Here is a 22658-nt window from a genome sequence, read left to right on the forward strand (position 1 = left end):
AATATCATTGACATTCATCAACATTCAACATTCAATCAAGGCAATGACATTTTCATTCATATCATGATATTAGGAACTTTTACTCATACTTCTACGAATTTCTATCTATCCCGTTCATCTTATCAAGCAAGCCAAGTGCACTACATCATATGAGCATCAAGCAAGTATGGATATGTATCACAACATGACCTTTCATCTCACGTTTTATCAAGCAAGTATAAACTTTTATTCATACTTTTCTAAATTGAGACTCATCATAATCGTAATTTTATTCAAACACCTTCGCATCACATTGAACATGGTCAGTGCAGCTCGGTTGGAGAGTACCTCTGTCTAAGCAAGACGGTGCTCATATGCATCAGGAGACATCACACTATCATGGATCAGTGGCATGTATAGCTGGACTTTTACACATGCTAGGTTAGTCCGAGAACTGACTAAGCCATAGCTCTGATACCACTAAATGTAACACCCCTTACCCGTATCCAAGGCCTAAGCAGTACGAGGCATTACCGACTTAACAATACACATAGACGAAAAACCGCCATAAAATTTCATTTAATTCAAAACTTTTTGAACACATGCATAACAAACAAAGCTAACTATATCATCACATCAAAATATAGGACATGGCATGATTAATTAAATTTATAAACCATAATGCATAAGGACCACATCTCATGATTTTATACGATAACTCAATGCAGACTGATACGTATGGTCAAAATCATAATAAAAATATATATCACAAACCAGCTTCCTATACATGCCACTCACTTGATATTTCTAATATTTGAATTAATTTTCCCAAAAATAATAGTTTGATAGTGTGATTTTGCCTCCGACGATCTCCAACCCCGAGCCGACCTTCCAATACTAAAGAAATGGAGAGGATGAGTAAGCTTTACGCTTAGTAAGTTCATATGAAAATAATAAGCAATTACTACCATGCTTTTCAAGATAAAACACTATAATTGTACAATTACACATATTCAGGATAGGCTATTTTCTGGAGTCCCGGTGTTAAAAAAAATCATATCTCAAGTTACAAAACTCAAAATCCAATTCCATAAATTTTATATGAAACTAGACTCATATGTCTACTTACTAAAGTTTTTCTAAAATTTTTGGTTGGGCCATTTAGTACAGTTTATTAGTTAAATCTCCCCTGTTTCAGGGTATCACTACTCTGACCCTGTGCACTACGAACCGAATTTCTCATTGTAAAGAATTCCAATGACCATGCAGTTTGTTTCCCTTAAAATTAGATTCAATAAGGAATCCATAAATGTAAGGTATGACTCTCAATAATTGTTTTACAATTTATGGTGAATTTCTAAATTCAGAATAGTGGATCTCGAATTCATTCAGACCCTGTTTCACAAGAATTCAAATATCACACAATATAGAATTCTTTTTCTTCCCCTGTTCTTTCATGTAAAAATAGACTCATTAGGCTTTATTTCCATAATTTTTTTTAAAATTTAATTCAACTTACAAAATTTTTGGTGAATTTTCAAAGTCATGTACTCCTGCTGTCTAATACTGTTTTACTACTAAAGTTCACTTTTACACAATTTCACTTAATCCATTTCATTTTACCGAGGTTCACTCAAATATTGAGCATATTACTCATAAATTCAAATAAACATATACTTGCACTTGTTCATCACATAATCACTTTCACATGTATTTTCATTTAATCGATTTCCCATTGAACTCATCGGAATAATAACAGATACACAATTGCCTGCACGTTTTCCCATTTCCACACTTGTAGTCGGCTATCTGCACGCATAGTAGCTCGCACTTAGTACTACACATGCGACCAACACCGGTACACGTAGTAGCCTGAACTTAATACTACACAGGTGACCTCGCCATCTAATACACGTAGTAGCCTGCACTTAGTACTACACACGTGATCACAGTTTTTGGGTATGCATAATAGCCTACACTTAGTACTACACATGCGACCTCACAATAGATCATTTGTATCATTTTTATTCCGAAGGTTCAATCGGGAAATTCCTCACTTTTCAACATTTTACTAAATTGTCCGTAATCAATTTAAATTCATAATTTACATCAAATAACCATTTGATAGGTAGCCACATTTCATATGATATCAAAATATAATAACATAAAAAGAATCGATAGATTATTTATGTACGATTTTACTCGAAGTGTCGATCTCACTATCCATAGTACCAATTGTCCATTCATAGTATAATAAGACACAACTCAAATATCAAGTCAGCTTTTAAGAATTTACATAACATATATCACATATTTCATATATCACTTGTCATGTATCTTCATTTTCTTGCATTTCATGTAGCATTCTTTCATGTCATATTTCCACATCATAAACACCATTCCATCAACTTTTCCAATATATTAAATCATAAAATATACGCAATAATAGTAAGAAATATAATTCAAACATAACATTGCATTGTTATTATCATACGGACTTACCTCGATCCAGACACAGCAATTTACCATTTTAGTCCATAACTTTGTATTTTCTCGATTTAAGCCTGAATCTTGATTTCCTTCATCTATAATATCATATTTAGCCTAATAATTAGTCACACTATTCATACGGGTCAAAAATCATATTTTTAAAAATTTTCATTTTGACCCCTAAACTTTTGCATATTTTCACTTTTTCCCCGAGGTTCAGAAATTAAACTTCATCCTATTTTATTATGTTTTATGACATGCTGGTCATTTTTCCCTTCTATGGAAACATCAAATTCTCACTCTAACATGTACTTATGACTATTAGGTATTTTTACCGATTAAGCCCTTTTTGCTCGTTTTCACTTAAAACCGAGTAGCACAAGTTGTCTAACATAATTTAAAACCTCATATTCTATCATAAAAGACCAAAATACACAAATTTTAACTATGGGTATTTTTCCAAATATGAACCCTAGGTTGAATTATTGCTAGCATAAGCTAAATCAAGCTACCGGGACTCTAAAAACGTAAAAATCATTAAAAACGAGGCTAGAATGGACTTACAATCGAGCTTGGAAGCTTGGAAACCCTAGCCATAGAGTCTCCCTTGGTATACAGTCCATGGTAAAGAAGATGAACAAAATTGGCTTTTAATTTTGTATTTTAATTCATTTTACCCCTAAATGACCAAAATGCCCTTACTACTAAACTTTCCAAAAATTCCATTCATGTCCAATATTTGTCCATAAACTTTGAAATTGGTCAAATTTCTATCTAAGACCTCCTAATTAATATTTCAAAGCAATTTCATACTAGAAACTTCTAGAATACAAGTTTTGCAACTTATTCAATTTAGTCCCTAACTTCAAATTAAGCACTTTATGCATAGAATTTCTTCACGAAATTTTCACACAATCATGCAATCATATCATAGACCTCAAAATAATCATAAAATAACTATTTCTATCTCAGATTTGTGGTCACGAAACCACTATTCCGATTAGGCCTTAATTCGGGATATTACATATATACATGTTCTTAGCACAAGTTCATCATATTTCATGTCATTCACAGGAGTTTGATATACATACCTGCGCCCACTTGCACATAATAACTTACATTCGTGTCTTGATGCAATCGTTATGATTACTCATTGAAGTTTCTTTAGGACTACCCGTTGAACACTAGGAATATTATCGGATACATCGGAAGTTTACACTTAAGTGCCTTATATGTAGCCAATGCTATTTCATATCTCAGATCACGTGTTTCTCGTGTACAAGCTACTTACTAGTCTGTACATGCAAGCTACCAGGTATCTACAACACATGCTGGGCAACCTCGTCATTAATAACATATACGAGACCAGTACCCGAATGCCAAAACATGTAGCAGCCCGATTTTGGGGCTAGTCAGAATAGTGGTCTCGGTACTACAAATTTTAAGTTAGAGAAATTATTTTATTAGCAAAATAGAGTCATAGCATGGTTATTATAGTGCATGAAAAATTTGGTCGATTAATTTTAGCGTTTATGAGCCCAATTGTGAAAAAGGACTAAATCGCATAAAGTGAAAAAGTCCTAAATTGATTGCTAAAGGTATTAATTTATTAGAGAATAAAAATTGGGGGATTTTTAAGGGCAAATATACCCTTAAATGAAAGCATATCCGGCCATAGAGTCAAAGAGAGGACAAAATTTTCAAATTTGGTGAGTTAGGTGACTTATTTTTTACTAAAATAAAAATAAGTAAAGAAAGATAATATCATCCATTTTTCCATCTTCTTTCTTAACCGAATTTTAGCCATTTTGGGGGGTTTTTGAACCTCAAAATTTTCAGCAACTTATCATCCCTAGAAGTAACCGATTTTCATGCCTTTTGTTGATGATTCTTGCATTTTTGAGACCCTTAAAGCGTGAGCTTTCAAATGAGGGGTATATGTTGCAAAATGATTAAGAGTTTAGGGTTTTTCCATGGATGGTTTTGTAATGGTTGCTGAGTTTCTATGAAAGAATATGAGTCTTAGTAGTGTAATCGGCAACTTTTGTGAAGGGTTTAGCATGAAAACACCTAAAGGGACTATTTTGCACAAGTTGTAAAATAGTTTATAAATGTGTGAAATATAATGAATTTGGAGTTGCTATAAGAGTAAAAAGAGTTTAGCTAGGCTTAAGATGAAAAGAAATTGTATAAAAAAATTTGATTTTAGAGCATAGGGATAAAATAGTCATTTTGCCAAAGTCTAGGGGCAAAATGGTTATTTTACTGAAGATGTGAATTTTTAATTGCTTAATTTTATTTAGTGACTAAATGGGTGTAATTTGCTAATATAGATCAAGAATTTTCAAATCTGAACCTAGACTGAGGGAAAGGCAAGCAAATCGACTAAATCGACTAGTCGTATACATTTTGTAATCCGAGGTAAGTTGTATGTAAATAATACAACTACATTGCTACTATATTTTTGCCATGACATTTGGGTCACTGGTGTGAGCTAGTGTATGACATGTCCGGGACATGCATCGGCCACATTATGAGAGCCAGTGTAAGACCATGTTTGGGACATGGAATCGGGATTGAGATAATTGCTAGAGTAAGACATGTATGGGACATGCATCGGCTACGAGATGTGTCAGTGTAAAACCATGTCTGGGACATGGCATCAGCACGAATATGCGAGAGCTATGTAAGACCATGTCTAGGACATGGCATCGGCCTCAATGATGATAGCCAGTGTAAGACCATATCCAGGACATGGCATCAGCAACTTGCCCCATGTTTGAGGTTTATGGAATATCTGATAGTGTTTCGAATGGTTCAACGGCGAGAATCATGATTTTAGGTTAATGAAGAAAAGTATAACCTTGTGGTGAATGGTATAGGTACCTATTTGGTACATATAAGATATGAGCTCATTATATAATATGTGACTTGTATGGATGGTAACGAGTAAGTTGTGCTTATGCCTACCTTTGTGTAATGAGTATGTTGATTATTGATAAATTGTTGTTGTATAATTATTTATGTGCAACTTACTAAGCCTTTATGCTTACTCCCTTTTCTTTCCATTTTTCTTATAGTGTTGCCTAACTAGCCAGAGGATCACCGGAAGTCAGAGATATCGATCACACTATCGACCGAAGCATTTGGTATAGTTGGATTTATATTTTTGAATATGGCATGTATAGGACATAACCCTTTAGTTTGTATTAAGCTTTGACTGATAGTTAATATTCTATAAAAGATGCGTTACCATGGTTAAATGAATGCCTATTGTGGTTGAATTGGTTATATGAATTGTGCTTGTGTTGGTATTGGTTGGTATGTGTATGAAACTAGGTATGTAAGGGAGGGGTAATGAGGCTTGGTAAATAGCCTTATATTGTCCACACGGGTAGGCACACGAGCATGTGTCTAGGCCGTGTGTGACACATGGCTTGCCCCATAGGCGTGTGGCCCGGTCGTGTGGCCCCTGTACGTAAACATTTCAAGCCAGTCTGCATGGTAATAAACACATGGGCAGAGACACGGTCGTGTGTCTTAGCCGTGTAGAGGGCACGGCCTAACACACGGGCATGTCCTGGCCGTGTGAGGGACACGGGCCATGGACACGGGCATGTTGTGGTCGTACGAAAACCCCTTTAAGTGTGAATTAGAAATTAATTTCACACGGGTAAAGGACACGGGCATGTCCCTAAGTGTTTAGGCCATGTAAGCCACACGAGCCATCAGCACAACCATGTCGAGATGGTCACACGGGCGTGTGCCCTGTTTTAAAGACAAAATTTTCATAGTTGGTTTAAGGACCCAGAATGGTCCTGATTAGTTTCCAATGGCCGATTTGGGTCTTGTAGGCCCGTAATAGGAAGATTTAAGTAGAATTTAAAAAAGTTTTAAATTGAACTAAGTCTTAGTGACTCGAGGTTGTTTGTGTGCATGTGGTCACATTAGGTAATGCCTTGTACTCCTCTCCGGCGTGGGTTACGGGTATGGGATGTTACATTTAGTGGTATCAGAGCTATGGTTTAGTCGGTTCTAGGACTAACTTAGCGAGAGTATGAGTCTAGATATGCATGCCATAACTGTATATTGATAGTGTGACGATTTCTGACAATTATAAATTATGTTTTTTTTAAAATAGTAAATGGAACTTGATAGAGATACGGCAGATGACGTAGAGAGTAACGCGGCGGCTCCCGCCGAAGGGATCGCACCTGCTGAGAGTGAGCCCGTGACTATGGTCCAAGGTGGAGGGGCTAAAGAAGCCTATCTCTGAATGATGGATGCTTGGTACATGGAGTTTGTTCGTGCGAACCCGAACACTCCACCTCCCCCACCTCTTCCAATTCCTAAGTATGCCCCGTTAGCTCCGCAAGGCGGGGATATGTTTAGAAGAGAGAAACCTCCGGTAGGTAAGATTCGAAAACAAGGGGCTGAAGAATTCCAAGCTAACATAGATGACGTCCTAGAAAAAGTAGAGTTTTGGTTGGAGAATACCATTAGGGTATTTGATGAACTATCGTGCACATCTGAAGAGTGTGTGAAGTGTGCAGTGTCACTCCTATGGGATTCGGCTTATCAGTGGTGGAATACTCTCGTGTTTTTTGTACCGAGAGAGAGGGTCACTTGGGAATTCTTCCAGGAAGATTTTCGAAAGAAGTAATTCATAGAGTTAAAGCAAGGTAGTAGGTCAGTGATAAAGTATGAAAGAGAGTTTATGAAGCTCAGCAAATACGTGTGGGAGTGCGTGTCGACAGAGGCCATTATGTGTAAGATATTTGAGGATGGACTTAATGAAGACATCTGAGTGTTTGTTGGTATCTTAGAGCTATGAGAATTTGTAGCACTTGTTGAAAGAGCCTATAAAGTGGAAGAGTTAATTAAGGAAAGACGAAAGGCGGCTTTTGAGTTGCGAGACTCAAAGAAGAGACAGATGGGGAAAAGAGATCGAAGGAATTCATTACCCAATCAAATGCTTCAGTGGGGTATTCGAATAGGAACAAGAACCAACAGAACACAACTTTTAAAGCCCAGACCACTTCAGTCGTAAGTGTTGGTAGCACTCAACCAAATAGGCCGGAATGCTTGCAATATGGTAGGCGTCATTTTAGCAAGTGCCGAAGGAATGAAAGGGGCTATTTGAAGTGCGGATCACTAGAACACTTCATCCGTGATTATCCTGAATTTTATGAGAGAGAGAAAATAAGATGTGAAAGCGAGTAGTGCCCCTTTGTGGGGTAGGCCACAGAAGAACCCTAGAAGTGGGGCTAGCAGTAGAAGCATGCCAAGATATGCTGTGGTGAGGTCTGAAGGGAGAGCGCCTGCAAGAACTTATGTTATACGAGCTCAGGAAGAGGCAGAGTCTCTCGACGTGATCACAGGTACCTTTTCTATCAATGAAATATCTGTTGTTGCTTTAATTGACCCAAGATCTACCCACTCTTATATTTTTATGGAATTGATACCTTGTACGAGTATGCTAGTGGAGTCCACTGAGTTTGTAATAAAAGTGTCCAATCCATTAGGCAGACATGGACTACTGGACCAAGTATGTAGGAATTGCCCTTTGGAAATTAGAGGTCATTGTTTTCCGGCTAACTTGATGTTATTACTGTTTAATGAGTTTGATGTAATCCTTGGGATGGACTGGTTGACTTCTCATAGTGTTGTAGTGGATTGTGGGAGAAAATTTATTGAGCTGAAATGTGAAGACGGTAATGCTCTTCGAATTGGACCAAGTGAGTTTGGTAATCAGCCTGTAATAGTATCATCATTGACTGCTGAGAAGTATTTGAGAAAAGGACATGAGTCCCACTTAGCTTTCGTGCTGAATACTCAAGTGTCTGAGTTAAATATTGAATAGGTACCAGTGGTTTGTGAGTTTATAGAAGTATTTCCAGAGGAATTACTTGGATTACCTCCAGTGAGGGAAGTCAAGTTTGGAATTGAGTTGGTCCCTAGAACGACATTATAAACTATAATTTATACATATTTTTACCCCATGTTAAATTCATTTTATGGATGATTTCCCATTAGAATTGGTGAATTCAATGCTCCAAATGCTTTAATTTCATGTTTTATACTTAGAAGAGCATAGGAGAGTGAAAGGAACGAGAAACTGGCCAAAAACGGAGAAAATGGGCCAAAGTACAAAATCAATATGGCCTGGACTTCCTCACACGGGCAGCCCACACGGGCAGAACACACGCCCGTGCCATTCTAACAGGCTCGAACACGGCCTGAAATAATCACACACGGGTGTGTCCCTACCGAGTCCAAGTTGAGTCCAATTTAGAAAAGGCTAATTTTAAAGGCTCTTAGGCATTCTAAAGCCTATAAATACACCTAGAGGAGGAAGAAAGAGGACATACAGAATAGGGAGTAAGAAATTACTCCAAGAATGTGACAGCCCAAAATTGACCCTAGTCGGGAAGTGGTTTCGGGACCACTAAACCGAGTCACCGAAATGTTTGAACGTAATATTTATTGTCTAGAATATGTATTTACGAATGTGTAAAAATTTCAAGCTTCGGTTTAGTCGATTGCATGTGAATTCAGTTAGTAGGACTTGCATGTCAAAATCCCCCCCCCCCAAGTGCTAGTGGCCGGCCATGACAAGGAAGCATGGGCAAGACATGTCATGAAACATGTTGGGTGAGTGGTTTATGTTGAAATAAATAAAATAAGGTGCATGAGTAATAAAAAAAAAAGTGTGTGTGTGAGGCTTTCCTCCCTCCCCATTGCCGCAAGTGAGAAAGAAAAAACAAAAAAAGCTTTGTTCATCTTTTTCTCCATCCTTTTGGCCGAAAATCTCAAGGAGAAGAAAGGGTCCTTGCTCATGGTTGGTTTGGAATAGGTTGGCCATCCTTGTAGCTAGATTAAGGTATGTTTAATATGGTGCCATGAGATTCATGCATGTTCTTAGTTGCTAGTTTTAGTTCTAATTAGTCCATGATTCAAAACCTTGCTATGTCATGGGGATGATAGTATGAAATGAAAATTTGAGATAAGTAAGGTTAAATTTGATTTGGTAAAATCGGCCATATGGGTGTATATGTTTGTAAAAATATATTTTCTTTGTTAACTCCTTACAATCGGTTGTAGGAGTAATATTGGCTTATAAGGTTGAGTTGATTCATGATGTTGTATGTTAGGATTAAAATACTTGAGACTAGATTAGCTTAATGGTGACCATGCATTCGGCCTTGAAGCATTAAACAAAGGTTGGTTGAGATTTTGATATTTTGAACAAAGATAGTTGTGAAATGGGGTGAAAACCATTAAGTTATACACATAAAAATCCAGCAAGAAGATTAAACTACTAAATGTATTCATTTTAGATCAAGACATCAAAGAGGAGAACCAAGCAAAGGCAAAGCGAAGATAATCGAGTAGTAGATTGGGAATCATTTCATCCGATATAAGGTAAGTCATTAAGCACTTATTTGTACTAATTTAAAGGGTCGTAATGTCTAAGTAATGATGCTGAATGGAATGGTAGAATATATATATAAACATGTATGTATGTGGTGATAAAATATTGAATTGAAAGAAAAGAGGTGAGATGTATTGAATGATCGGTTTCGCACTAAGTGTGCGGGTGTAAACATTTATAATCACAAATTGGCACTAAGTGTGCGGGTTCAAATTATACAGCACTAAGTGTGCAAGTTTGATTATATAGCACTAAGTGTGCGAGTTCGACTATTAAGCACTAAGTGTGCGGGCTTATTGCACATCCTCTAATAAACGTACATGTTCTATGTGCGCGGCCTTACCGAGTCAATCATGGACAGCGGTACGAGTAAACACCTTGAGCTCATGAGGAATGGACATTTTATTTATATTTGGAATTTTGGTTTGGTAAGTCTTGATCTATGTGGTGGTATTGCTCGAAAATAAATGCATGCAATGTCATATGGCGTAATGTATGAAATATCAAGTAGGGCTTGGTATGTGACCAAACCGAAATGCCTAAAGAATTATAGTACCGTTTGGGGTGTGGATTGAGGATTTTAATCCCGCCTTAATTATTTTCTTTTATGGTATATTATTACTGAACGGCAATATAATGCTTATGGCTTACTGAGTTATATACTCACCCGGTGTTTGCTTGTCGCCATTTTAGGTTTCTCGGACTCGTCCTTTTTGCGTGCTCGTGATCGTCATTGGAGTCATCACACCAGCTATCAGCTTTTGGTATCTTTTTTCTGTAGTCGGTTTAGGAGAACATTTTGGCATGTATAGGCTAATATGCTTTGTTGAACTTTGGTATGTAAACTTTTAGCCATGCGAAAATGGCATAAATGCTCGGTTGGATTTAGTTCTCCAATGTTAAGTCACAAGTCTTGGTAATTCGATTTCCATGCCTTATGCCATGGTTGATTATTTTGGTGTTAAAATGCATGTTATGGCAATAGTGTAGTAGGGAGATGTTGGATAATGATTAGCCTCTGGTATGGCTAGTCATGATCATGATTTGTGACATGTATGATGAATCACTAGTTAGATCAAAGGGAAATCATGAAATAGGCATAGTTGCTTTAGTGACAGGTGCTGGCAGCAGCAGTAACGTGAGATTGAAAAATCACTAAAAATAGTAGGAATGGTATTAAATAGTAAATAAATTATGTAAATGTACCTTGATGAATCTACTTTTATATGGAAGAAACGAAATGGTCATATGAGTTATAAGTTAACAGATATTAAAGTTCTTGTGAAACAGGGCCAGAACGGTTTCTGGATCCCCTGTCCCGACTTTGGAAAATCATTGTAAATTAACCAGAGATAATTAGGAGTCATACCATATATGTGTAGATTCCTCTCTGAGTCTAGTTTCTATAGAAACAAACAGCATCAGTATTGAAGCCCTGTACAGGGAGATATCAAATTCGTAATGCTCATAGGTCAGTGTAGTCGATCCCTGCAACAGGGGAGACTTTAACTAGTAAACTGTACCAATTGGCTCGACCAAAAATTCTAGAAAAAAATATGTAGATGGAAATATGAGTCTAGTTTCATGGAAAATTTTTGAAACTGATTTTCGAGTTGTAAAACTCAAGTTATGAATTTTGGAGCGACTAGTACACAGATTAGCAGCTTGTCTGGAAACTCTCAATAAGTGGGTTGAAGTCTGTTAACACCTCGTGTTCGACTCCGGCGACGGTCTCGGGTTCGGGGTGTTACATTTTTATTGGTATCAGAGCTATGGTTTAGTCGGTTCTAGGACTACCATAGCGCGTATGAGTCTAGCTATACATGCCTTAATGTTAATGTTTAAATGTGTGATGACTTCTGACGGTTAAAATTTTTGTTTTGATTAGTAAATGGATCCCGTAGAGAGAACCTTGGCGGATGACGTTGAAAGTGTAGCGGCTGCTCCTGCACAAGGGACGCCGCCTGTTGAACCTCAGTCATCTGCGAATAATCAAGGTGAGGAGGCAAAACAAGCCTTCTTTACCATGATGAATGAGTGGGTAGCGCAATACGCCCGAACCAATCCGGCTGTCCAACAATTCCCGAATTTAAATAATCCACCCAAGGGCTGTAATGCCATCGCCATCGATCCTATGAGGCCGAGTAAGCCACCTGTAGACTTGATTAGAAAGCGCGGGGCTGAGGAGTTTAAGGCCATAGTTACTGATGATGCCGAAAGAGCCGAGTTCTGGCTTGATAACACCATTCGGGTGTTTGATGAACTGTCATGCACACCCGATGAATGTCTAAAGTGTGCTATATCCTTGTTGCGAGACTCAGCTTACTATTGGTGGAGGACTTTGATCTCCATAGTCCCAAACGAAGCGAGTTACTTGGGATTTCTTTCAAATGAATTTCAAAGAAGTATATTAGTCAACGGTTCATCGATCAAAAGCGTAAGGAATTCTTGGAACTCAAGCAAGGCCGTATGACAAGATTCTAATACGAACATGAGTTCGTAAGACTTAGTCGGTATGCTCGGAGTGTGTGGCGATGAGGTTGCTATGTGCAAAAGATTTGAAGAAGGATTGAATGAAGATTTAAAACTACTAGTAGGTATTTTGGAGATAAAGGAGTTCGTGACGCTGGTCGAACGAGCTCGCAAGGCGGAAGAACTTGGAAAGGAGAAGAAGAAGGCTGAATTTGAAGCTAAAGACTATCGTAAGAGATCAATGGGTAAAGCTCCGCTTCTCGATCAGAAAAGAAGTTCGTGGAGGACACTAATAAATCGAGGACGATCAGGGAATTTCCATTAGAGCACGACCATCGACGGACTCCCGAGCTACTTCGTGGCTAGTGTGGGCAATAATCGTCAAGAGAGACCTGAATGCCCCCAATGTGGAAGACGACACCTAGGTGAATGTTGGGGTAAGTCCATTAACCTGCCTCATTACGGATGTGGTTCAAGGACCACTTCATTAGAGATTGCACGGAGCTAGATGAGAAGAATAAGATGCAAGGTGCAAGATCGAGTGGGCGACAGACTAGAGGTAGACCCCGAGGATTTCAGGAGGTAGGGGTGGTAATCGAGAGGAGCCACCGACACGGCTGTTCGATCCGAGACTCGTGCTCTGCTAGAGCATATGCCATCCAGCACGAGAGGAGGCATCCTCCCCGACGTTATCACGGTACTTTTACTCTCTTTGATACTAGTGTGATTGCATTGATTGACCCCGCTCTACTCATTCATATGTATGTGAAACTTTAGCATCCAAGAAGACTCTACCGTTGAGTCTCATCGAGTTCGTAATTCGAGTGTCAAACCCTTTGGGTCAATACGCATTCGTTGATAAAGTGTGCAAGAGATGCCCCTAATAATTCGAGAATCTGCTTTCCTACCGATCGATGCTTCTACCATTTGATGAATTCGATGTTATTCTTGGTATGGATTGGTGACAGTACATGATGCAAGTGGTGGATCGCAAAAGGAAAACCATTGATTTGAGGAGTGCAAATAATGAGGTAGTCCGAGTCGAGTCTCATCGATTTAAAAGGAGTGCCAGCGATAATATCTTCTATGACCGCCGGAGATATGTGAAAAGGGGTGTGAAACATACCTTGCGTATGTGTTTGAAAGTAAAGAGACGGAAAGAAACTCGAATCGGTACCATGGTTTGTGAGTATTCGATGTTTTTCGGAGGAGTTACCAGGATTGCCACCGGTTCGAGAAGTAGAATTCGCATCGGTTGTACCGGTACTACGCCGATCTCAATAGCTCCGTGATCGTATGGCATTAACGGAGTTAAAGGAATTGAAGGTCCAATTGCAAGAATTGACGGATAGGGTTTTCGCCGACCGAGTTTTTCTCCATGGGGCGCACCAAGATTGTTTGTGAAAAGAAGGACGGAAGCATGAGGTTGTGCATCGACTATCGTCAACTCAATAAAGTGACGATAAAGAATAAATATCCGCTGCCACGAATTGACGATTTGTTTGATCAATTAAAGGGAGCCTCGGTGTTTTCAAAGATAGATTTGAGGTCGGGTACTATCGGTTGAGGGTCCGAGAATCGGACATACCCAAAACCGCTTTTAGAACGAGGTACGGTCACTACGAATTCTTGGTGATGCCGTTTGGGCTCACTAATGCCCTCATGGTGTTTATGGATTTAATGAATAGAATTTTCGTGCCATACTTGGATCGGTTCGTAGTTGTATTTATCGATGACATTTTGGTCTATTCGAGAGATGAAATCGAACATGCTGAACACCGAGGCTAGTGTTACAAATCTTACGAGATAAGCGATTATACGCAAAGTTCAAGAAATGTGAATTTTGGTTGAAAGAGGTTAGCTTTTTGGGGCACGTGATGTCCGTGATCGGTGTCGTGGTGGACCCGAACAAAATTTCGGCCGTAGTCGATTGGAAACCACCAAGGAATGTTACCGGGTTAGGAGCTTTTTGGGCTTGCCGGTTATTACCGACGATTTGTAAAGGTTTCTCGACGATAGCCACGCCAATGACGGTTACTCCAAAAGGATGTTAAGTTCGAATGGACGGAGAAATGTCGAAAAGTTTCGATCAACTGAAAGCTTATTTGATCAAGCCCCAATTCTAGTGCAACCCGAATCGGGCAAAGAGTTTGTCATTTATAGTGACGCATCCCTACTTGGGTTGGGTTGCGTATTGATGCAAGAAGGGCGAAGTTGTGGCCTATGCGTCGAGACAATTAAAGCCACATGAGAAAAATTATCCGACCCATGATCTTGAATTGGTCGCCATCGATTCGCTTTAAAGATATGGCGACATTACTTATTTGGTGAGAAGTGCCATGTGTATTCGGATCACAAAGTCTCAAATATTTGATGACTCAAAGAGACATAAATCTGCGACAAAGACGTTGGCTCGAGCTGTTAAAGGATTATGAGTTGGTCATTGACTATCACCCGGAAAGGCTAATGTGGTTGCGGATGCCTTAAGTCGTAAATCACTATTTGCGCTATGAAGCGATGAATGTACACTTGTCTGTTCTACCCGACAATGTGTTAGTAGCTGAATTGAAAGCCAAACCATTATTGATACGTCAAATTCGTGAAGCTCAGAAAGTCGACGATGAGTTGGTTGCAAAACGGGATGAGTGTGTTCCAACAAGGAATCGAATTTCAGATTGACGACCATGATTGCTTGACGCTCAAGGGTCGATTATGTATTCCAAGGAATTCGAACTTGTTTCGATGATTTTGAACGAGGCTCACAGAGTCGAATGTCAATCCACCCGGGAGTACGAAATTGTACAACGACCGAAACACCGCTTTTGGTGGCATGGTATGAAACGAGACATTTCCAACCTTGTTTCAAGTGCTTAGTATGTCGCAAGTAAAGGCGAACATCAAGTGCCCACGGGTTTGCTTCACCAATCATGATACCGAATGGAAATGGGAACGAGTCACGATGGATTTTGTATCCGGCTTGCCAGTGTCGGCAAGCAAGAAAGATGCAATTTGGGTCGTCGTTGATAGATTGACTAAGTCGGCTCACTTTATCCCCGTACGTACGGATTTTTCATTGGATAAGCTAGCTGAATTGTATGTTTCTCAGATTGTGAGATTACACGGGGTACCGATTTCTATTGTGTCGGACAGAGATCCAAGATTCACCTCACGATTTTGGAAGAAGTTGCAAGAAGCTTTGGGTACCAAGCTGCATTTTAGCACCGCTTTTCATCCCCAAACCGATGGTCAATCCGAGCGGATAGTTCAGATACTTGAGGATATGTTGAGATGTTGCATCCTCGAGTTTAATGGTTCATGGGAACGGTATTTACCCTTGATTGAATTCGCTTACAACAATAGTTTTCAGTCAAGCATTAAGATGGCGCCTTACGAGGCTTTGTATGGTCGTAAATGCCGTACACCATTGTTTTGGACTGAGCTCGGTGAAAGCAAAATTTTCGGGGTGGATTTGATTAGAGATGCTGAGCAAAAAGTTCGAGTAATTCGTGAAAGTTTGAAGGCTGCTTCGAATCGTCAAAAGTCGTACGCGGATTTAAAACGAGGAGATATTGAGTATCAGGTGGGAGACAAAGTGTTTCTTAAGGTATCACCCTGGAAAAAGATACTCAGATTTGGCCGTAAGGGCAAATTGAGTCCGAGATTCATTGGGCCATATGAGATCTCCGAACGAGTAGGCCCAGTAGCGTATAGGTTGCTTTTACCCCCTGAACTCGAAAGGATCCACAACGTTTTCCATGTTTCGATGCTTCGACGTTACCGATCCGATCCTTCACACGTAATAAACCCCTCCGAGATTGAAATTCAAGCCGATATGAGTTATGAAGAAGAACCGATTCGTATCCTAGCTCGTGAAGTGAAGGAGTTATGAAACAAAAGGGTCCCGTTAGTAAAAGTGTTATGGCTCAAACACGGATGGAAGAAGCTACTTGGGAACCCGAGAATTCTATGAAAGAGTGTTACCCAAACCTGTTTATCGGTAAGATTTTCGGGACGAAAATTCCTTAAGTGGGGAGAGTTGTGACAGCCAAAATTGACCCTAGTCGGAAGTGGTTTGGGACCACTAAACCGAGTCACCAAATGTTTGAACGTAATATTTATTGTCTAGAATATGTATTTACGAATGTGTAAAAATTTCAAGCTTCGGTTTAGTCAATTGCATGTGAATTCAGTTAGTAGGACTTGCATGTCAAAATCCCCCCAAGTGCTAGTGGCCGCCATGACAAGGAAGCATGGGCAAGACATGTCATGAAACATGTTGGGTGAGTGGTTTATGTTGAAATAAATAAAATAAGGTGCATGAGTAATAAAAAAAAAGTGTGTGTGTGAAGGCTTTCCTCCCTCCCCATTGTCAGTGCAAGTGAGAAAGAAAAACAAAAAAAGCTTTGTTCATCTTTTTTCCATCCTTTTGGCCGAAAATCTCAAGGGAGAAGAAAGGGTCCTTGCTCATGGTTGGTTTGGAATAGGTTGGCCATCCTTGTAGCTAGATTAAGGTATGTTTAATATGGTGCCATGAGATTCATGCATGTTCTTAGTTGCTAGTTTTAGTTCTAATTAGTCCATGATTCAAAACCTTGCTATGTCATGGGGATGATAGTATGAAATGAAAATTTGAGATAAGTAAGGTTAAATTTGATTTGGTAAAATCGGCCATATGGGTGTATATGTTTGTAAAATATATTTTCTTTGTTAACTCCTTACAATCGGTTGTAGGAGTAATATTGGCTTATAAGGTTGAGTTGATTCATGATGTTGTATGTTAGGATTAAAATACTTGAGACTAGATTAGCTTAATGGTGACCATGCATTCGGCCTTGAAGCATTAAACAAAGGTTGGTTGAGATTTTGATATTTTGAACAAAGATAGTTGTGAAATGGGGTGAAAACCATTAAGTTATACACATAAAAATCCAGCAAGAAGATTAAACTACTAAATGTATTCATTTTAGATCAAGACATCAAAGAGGGAGAACCAAGCAAAGGCAAAGCGAAGATAATCGAGTAGTAGATTGGGAATCATTTCATCCGATATAAGGTAAGTCATTAAGCACTTATTTGTACTAATTTAAAGGGTCGTAATGTCTAAGTAATGATGCTGAATGGAATGGTAGAATATATATATAAACATGTATGTATGTGGTGATAAAAATATTGAATTGAAAGAAAAGAGGTGAGATGTATTGAATGATCGGTTTCGGCACTAAGTGTGCGGGTGCAAACATTTATAATCACAAATTGGCACTAAGTGTGCTGGTTCAAATTATACAGCACTAAGTGTGCGGGTTCAAATTATACAGCACTAAGTGTGCGAGTTCGACTATTAAGCACTAAGTGTGCGGGCTTATTGCACATCCTCTAATAAACGTACATGTTCTATGTGCGCGGCCTTACCGAGTCAATCATGGACAGCGGTACGAGTAAACACCTTGAGCTCATGAGGAATGGACATTTTATTTATATTTGGAATTTTGGTTTGGTAAGTCTTGATCTATGTGGTGGTATTGCTCGAAAATAAATGCATGCAATGTCATATGGCGTAATGTATGAAATATCAAGTAGGGCTTGGTATGTGACCAAACCGAAATGCCTAAAGAATTATAGTACCGTTTGGGGTGTGGATGGAGGATTTTAATCCCGCCTTAATTATTTTCTTTTATGGTATATTATTACTGAACGGCAATATAATGCTTATGGCTTACTTGAGTTATATACTCACCGGTGTTTGCTTGTCGCCATTTTAGGTTTCTCGACTCGTCCTTTTTGCGTGCTCGTGATCGTCATTGAGTCATCACACCAGCTATCAGCTTTTGGTATCTTTTTGTGTAGTCGGTTTAGGAGAACATTTTGGCATGTATAGGCTAATATGCTTTGTTGAACTTTGGTATGTAAACTTTTAGCCATGCGAAAATGGCATAAATGCTCGGTTGGATTTAGTTCTCCAATGTTAAGTCACAAGTCTTGGTAATTGATTTCCATGCCTTATGCCATGGTTGATTATTTTGGTGTTAAAATGCATGTTATGGCAATAGTGTAGTAGGGAGATGTTGGATAATGATTAGCCTCTGGTATGGCTAGTCATGATCATGATTTGTGACATGTATGATGAATCACTAGTTAGATCAAAGGAAATCATGAAATAGGCATAGTTGCTTTAGTGACAGGTGCTGGCAGCAGCAGTAACGTGAGATTGAAAAATCACTAAAATAGTAGGAATGGTATTAAATAGTAAATAAATTATGTAAATGTACCTTGATGAATCTACTTTTATATGGAAGAAACGAAATGGTCATATGAGTTATAAGTTAATAGATATTAAAGTTCTTGTGAAACAGGGCCAGAACGGTTTCTGGATCCCTGTCCCGACTTTGGAAAATCATTGTAAATTAACCAGAGATAATTAGGAGTCATGCCATATATGTGTAGATTCCTCTCTGAGTCTAGTTTCTAAAGAAACAAACGACATCAGTATTGAAGCCCTGTACAGGAGATATCCAATTCGTAATGCTCAAAGGTCAGTGTAGTCGATCCCTGCAACAGGGAGATTTTAACTAATAAACTGTACCAATTGGCTCGACCAAAATTCTAGAAAAAATATGTAGATGGAAATATGAGTCTAGTTTCATGGAAAATTTGCGAAACTGATTTTTGAGTTGTAAAACTCAAGTTATGAATTTTGGAGCGACTAGTACACAGATTGGCAGCTTGTCTGGAAACTCTCAATAAGTGGGTTGAAGTCTGTTAACACCTCGTGTTCGACTCCGGCGACGGTCTCGGGTTCGGGGTGTTACAAATAAAGCCGATTGATTCATCTCAGAATCCGGATTCATCATCAAGACTGAAGATCTCTCCTCAATTTCCCCTTCAGGAGTTTTGGGTTTTCTTTATGTTTTGTATTCTTTATTAGTCTGAGATGTTTTCTTATCTAGTTATGAACTAAAACCCTTAAATACCTAAGGGGAATGAAACCTAAGACGAATCTTGTTATTATTTTCTAAATTGTATGATAAATATTTAACTTGTTCTTAATTATGTGTTCTTAATTCTTGTTTTGATATCCCAGGATACTGATTCAAGATAAGCTCTTATTCAGAGGAGGAATAGACCCTGTCTAAGAGTAAATTTGTCATAATTAAGTGGAGTTGTTTGCGTGCCTAGACATAGGGTGACAAGATGTTTCCGTATTAGGGTGAAACCTAATAAGGGGACCCATAGATCGAGTTAATGCAACCCTAGGGTGTTACTTAGAGAAAGGTCTCAATTATTCAATCTAGGGATTAGATGTTATTAGTCTTGAATAGAGATAATAATATAACTTAGGGATCTCTACGGAACAAGTTAAATGAATAAATCGTTTGATTCGGAGCCAGAATAACAAGTGCAGTCTAGGTGGATTTTTCCTTAGGTATTGTCTTAATTCAATCGATTTTCCCAAAAGCAATTCCCCAATTCTATTCTCTGTGAGTTCTTAGTTTAGATAATTAGTTAGTTAAAAACAAAACCTTTTTATTCCTAGGCTAGATAATAAAAAGACAGTCATTACTAGTACTTTTAGTTCCATTGGGTTTGACAATCCGGTCTTACTAAAACTTTACTACTGTTCCATAGGTACACTTTCCTACATCGCGATAATAGTTAGTTTTAAGAACGATTAATTATAAATATTTAAAACCTATCACAAAATCACGTGATCAAGTTTTTGGCACCGTTGCCGGGGAACTAAAATATTAGGAACACTCAATTTTTATTACTTTAGCCATTTATTTTTCTTGCAATCTAATTTTATTTTTAATTTTATTCTAATTTATTGATTTTCTTTGTCTTTCTTCTGACAGTTTTTTTTTTAGTTTATGACTAGAAGAAACTCGTCAGGACCACTACTTTTTGACGAAGAAATCGATCGCACAGTTCGTAAAAACCAAAGAGAAATAAGGCGAAGCCTAAGATACACAGCGAATGAGCAAGAAGACGATACTCAACCCCCAACCGAAGAGATGGCTAAAAACCAAGACAATCAGCGACCTCCTGCAATTGCAGCTAATCAAAATTTTGCTCCACGCACTATGTATGATTATGCTAAACCTTCTTTAACAGGAACTGAATGAAGCATAGTTAGGCCTGCTATAGCTGCAAATACTTTTGAATTGAAACCTAACATAATTCAAATGATACAACAGTTTGTTCAGTTTGATGGTTTGCAGGATGAAAATCCCAACGCTCACTTAGAAAACTTTTTGAAACTACGTGATACATTTAAAATTAATGGTGTTTCTGACGATTCCATTCATCTTCGGTTATTCCCTTTCTCATTGAGGAACAAAGCTAAACAGTGGTTGAACTCGTTACTACGAGGGTCAATTACTACGTGGGAACAAATGATCAAAAAAATTTTACTACAATATTTTCCGCCGGCTAAAACAGTTAAATTACATAATGATATCTCTTCTTTTGTGCAGATGGATTTAGAAACACTCTACGATGCATAGGAGAGATACAATGACCTTTTGAGAAGGTGGCCTCACCATGGGTTACCGCTTTGGCTTCAGGTTCAAACATTCCATAATGGCTTGAATCCTTCAACTCGGCAAATGGTTGACACAGCTGCTGGCGGAACCATCAATAATAAAACACCTGAAGATGCTTATGAGTTCATAGAGGAGATGTCATTGAATAACTATCAGTGGCAAGTCAGGAGGAAAAAGCCAACAAAAATAGCCGATGTTTATAACATTGATTCGGTCACCATGCTCTCTAATCAAGTAGAACTATTGAATAAGAAAATTGATGGTTTTCTTAGTTCTTCACAAGTTCACCCAGTAATGCAGTACGAAGCAAGTGGAGGTGGAACAAGCCATTCGGAATACCAACCTTATGGCCACAACATGGATAACGAGCAATTAAATTATATGGGTAATAATCCTCGACCTCAAAAAAATCCATATAGTAACACTTATAATGCAGGTTGGAGGAACCACCCAAATTTCTCATGGGGAGGCCAAGGAAATTAGCGACCACCTCCGGGCTACCAACAACCACCCTATCAACAGGAAAAGAAATCGAACCTTCAAGAGATGCTCACAAATTTTATCTCGGTATCAGAAACCCATTTTCAGAACACCGAAACGGTACTTAAAAATCAACAAGGGTCAATCCAAGGGCTCAAAACTCAGATAGGCTAGCTTTCTAAACTAATCTCCGAACGACCACAAGGTAGCTTGCCAAGTAATACTGAACCTAACCCAAGAGAATAGCTCAACACGATTAATGTTCAAAATGAAGAAGGATTTGTTGAGCCTAAGCCAAAACCGAGGCAAAAACGGTGGTAAGCAAAGGTAAATATGAGGTAGATTATAATAAAAACAAACCAGTGACTGTCGAATATAAACCTTGTGTACCATACCTCAACACGACAAGGAAAGACCGCTCTGATGAACAATTTGGTAAATTCCTTAAACCCTTAAAAAAATTACATATTAACTTACCGTTTATTGAAGCTCTATCGCAGATGCCAAACGCAATGAGATTTTTAAAGGAGCTTTTAGCAAATAAGCGAAAGTTGGACGAGGCGTCACATGTGGAGCTGAACGCAGTTTGCTCAGCTATTCTCCAAAATAAACTACCCAACAAACTAAAAGATCCAGGGAGTTTCACAATTCCTTACTTAATTGGTAATTTAGATGTTAATAATGCATTAGCTGATTTAGGGGCTAGTATTAACGTCATGCCCTACAAAATGTTCAACCAATTAGGTCTTGGGAAACCTAAATAAACTAGGATGAGCATTCAATTAGTGGATAAAACTATAAGATTTCCTAGGGGTATTATTGAAGATGTGCTAGTTAAAATTGATAAATTCATATTTCCCGTTGACTTTATTGTTCTAGATATAGAGGATGATAGCAACACTCCTTTAATTCTAGGAAGGCCCTTTTTAGCAACTGCTAAAACAATTATTGATGTTGGCACAGGTGAACTCACACTCCGTGTGGGAGACGAAACAATCAGCCTTTAAGCTCGCAGCTCTGGCAACACATCGAAAATTGAAGGTGATCGTTTAACCCATTCTATTAACACTGAAAATATGGTACAACCTACTTTGCAGGAAATGAGTCTGAAGGAAGCACATGAGTCATTCTCAAGCAATAGAAGAGGACCTATTCATGAAGATTGAAGGCTACAAATCGAGAAACTAGATGAATGGCAGACACATAAATCGAGAACACATGATAAACCAAAACTACGCCAGAACGAGCTCAACACCTTCCCA

General features: G+C 38.5%; 1 non-coding gene across 1 annotated transcript; it reads right to left on the reverse strand.

Moving 5' to 3' along the window:
- Window positions 1-20815: 20815 nt before the first annotated feature.
- Window positions 20816-20921, reverse strand: LOC128282741 (small nucleolar RNA R71). The gene has a single exon (XR_008273096.1). It is a non-coding gene; the product is annotated as a small nucleolar RNA R71 (small nucleolar RNA).
- Window positions 20922-22658: the final 1737 nt, after the last annotated feature.

Source organism: Gossypium arboreum, chromosome 10, assembly GCF_025698485.1.
Source record: "Gossypium arboreum isolate Shixiya-1 chromosome 10, ASM2569848v2, whole genome shotgun sequence".
Classification (NCBI taxonomy): Eukaryota; Viridiplantae; Streptophyta; class Magnoliopsida; order Malvales; family Malvaceae; genus Gossypium; species Gossypium arboreum.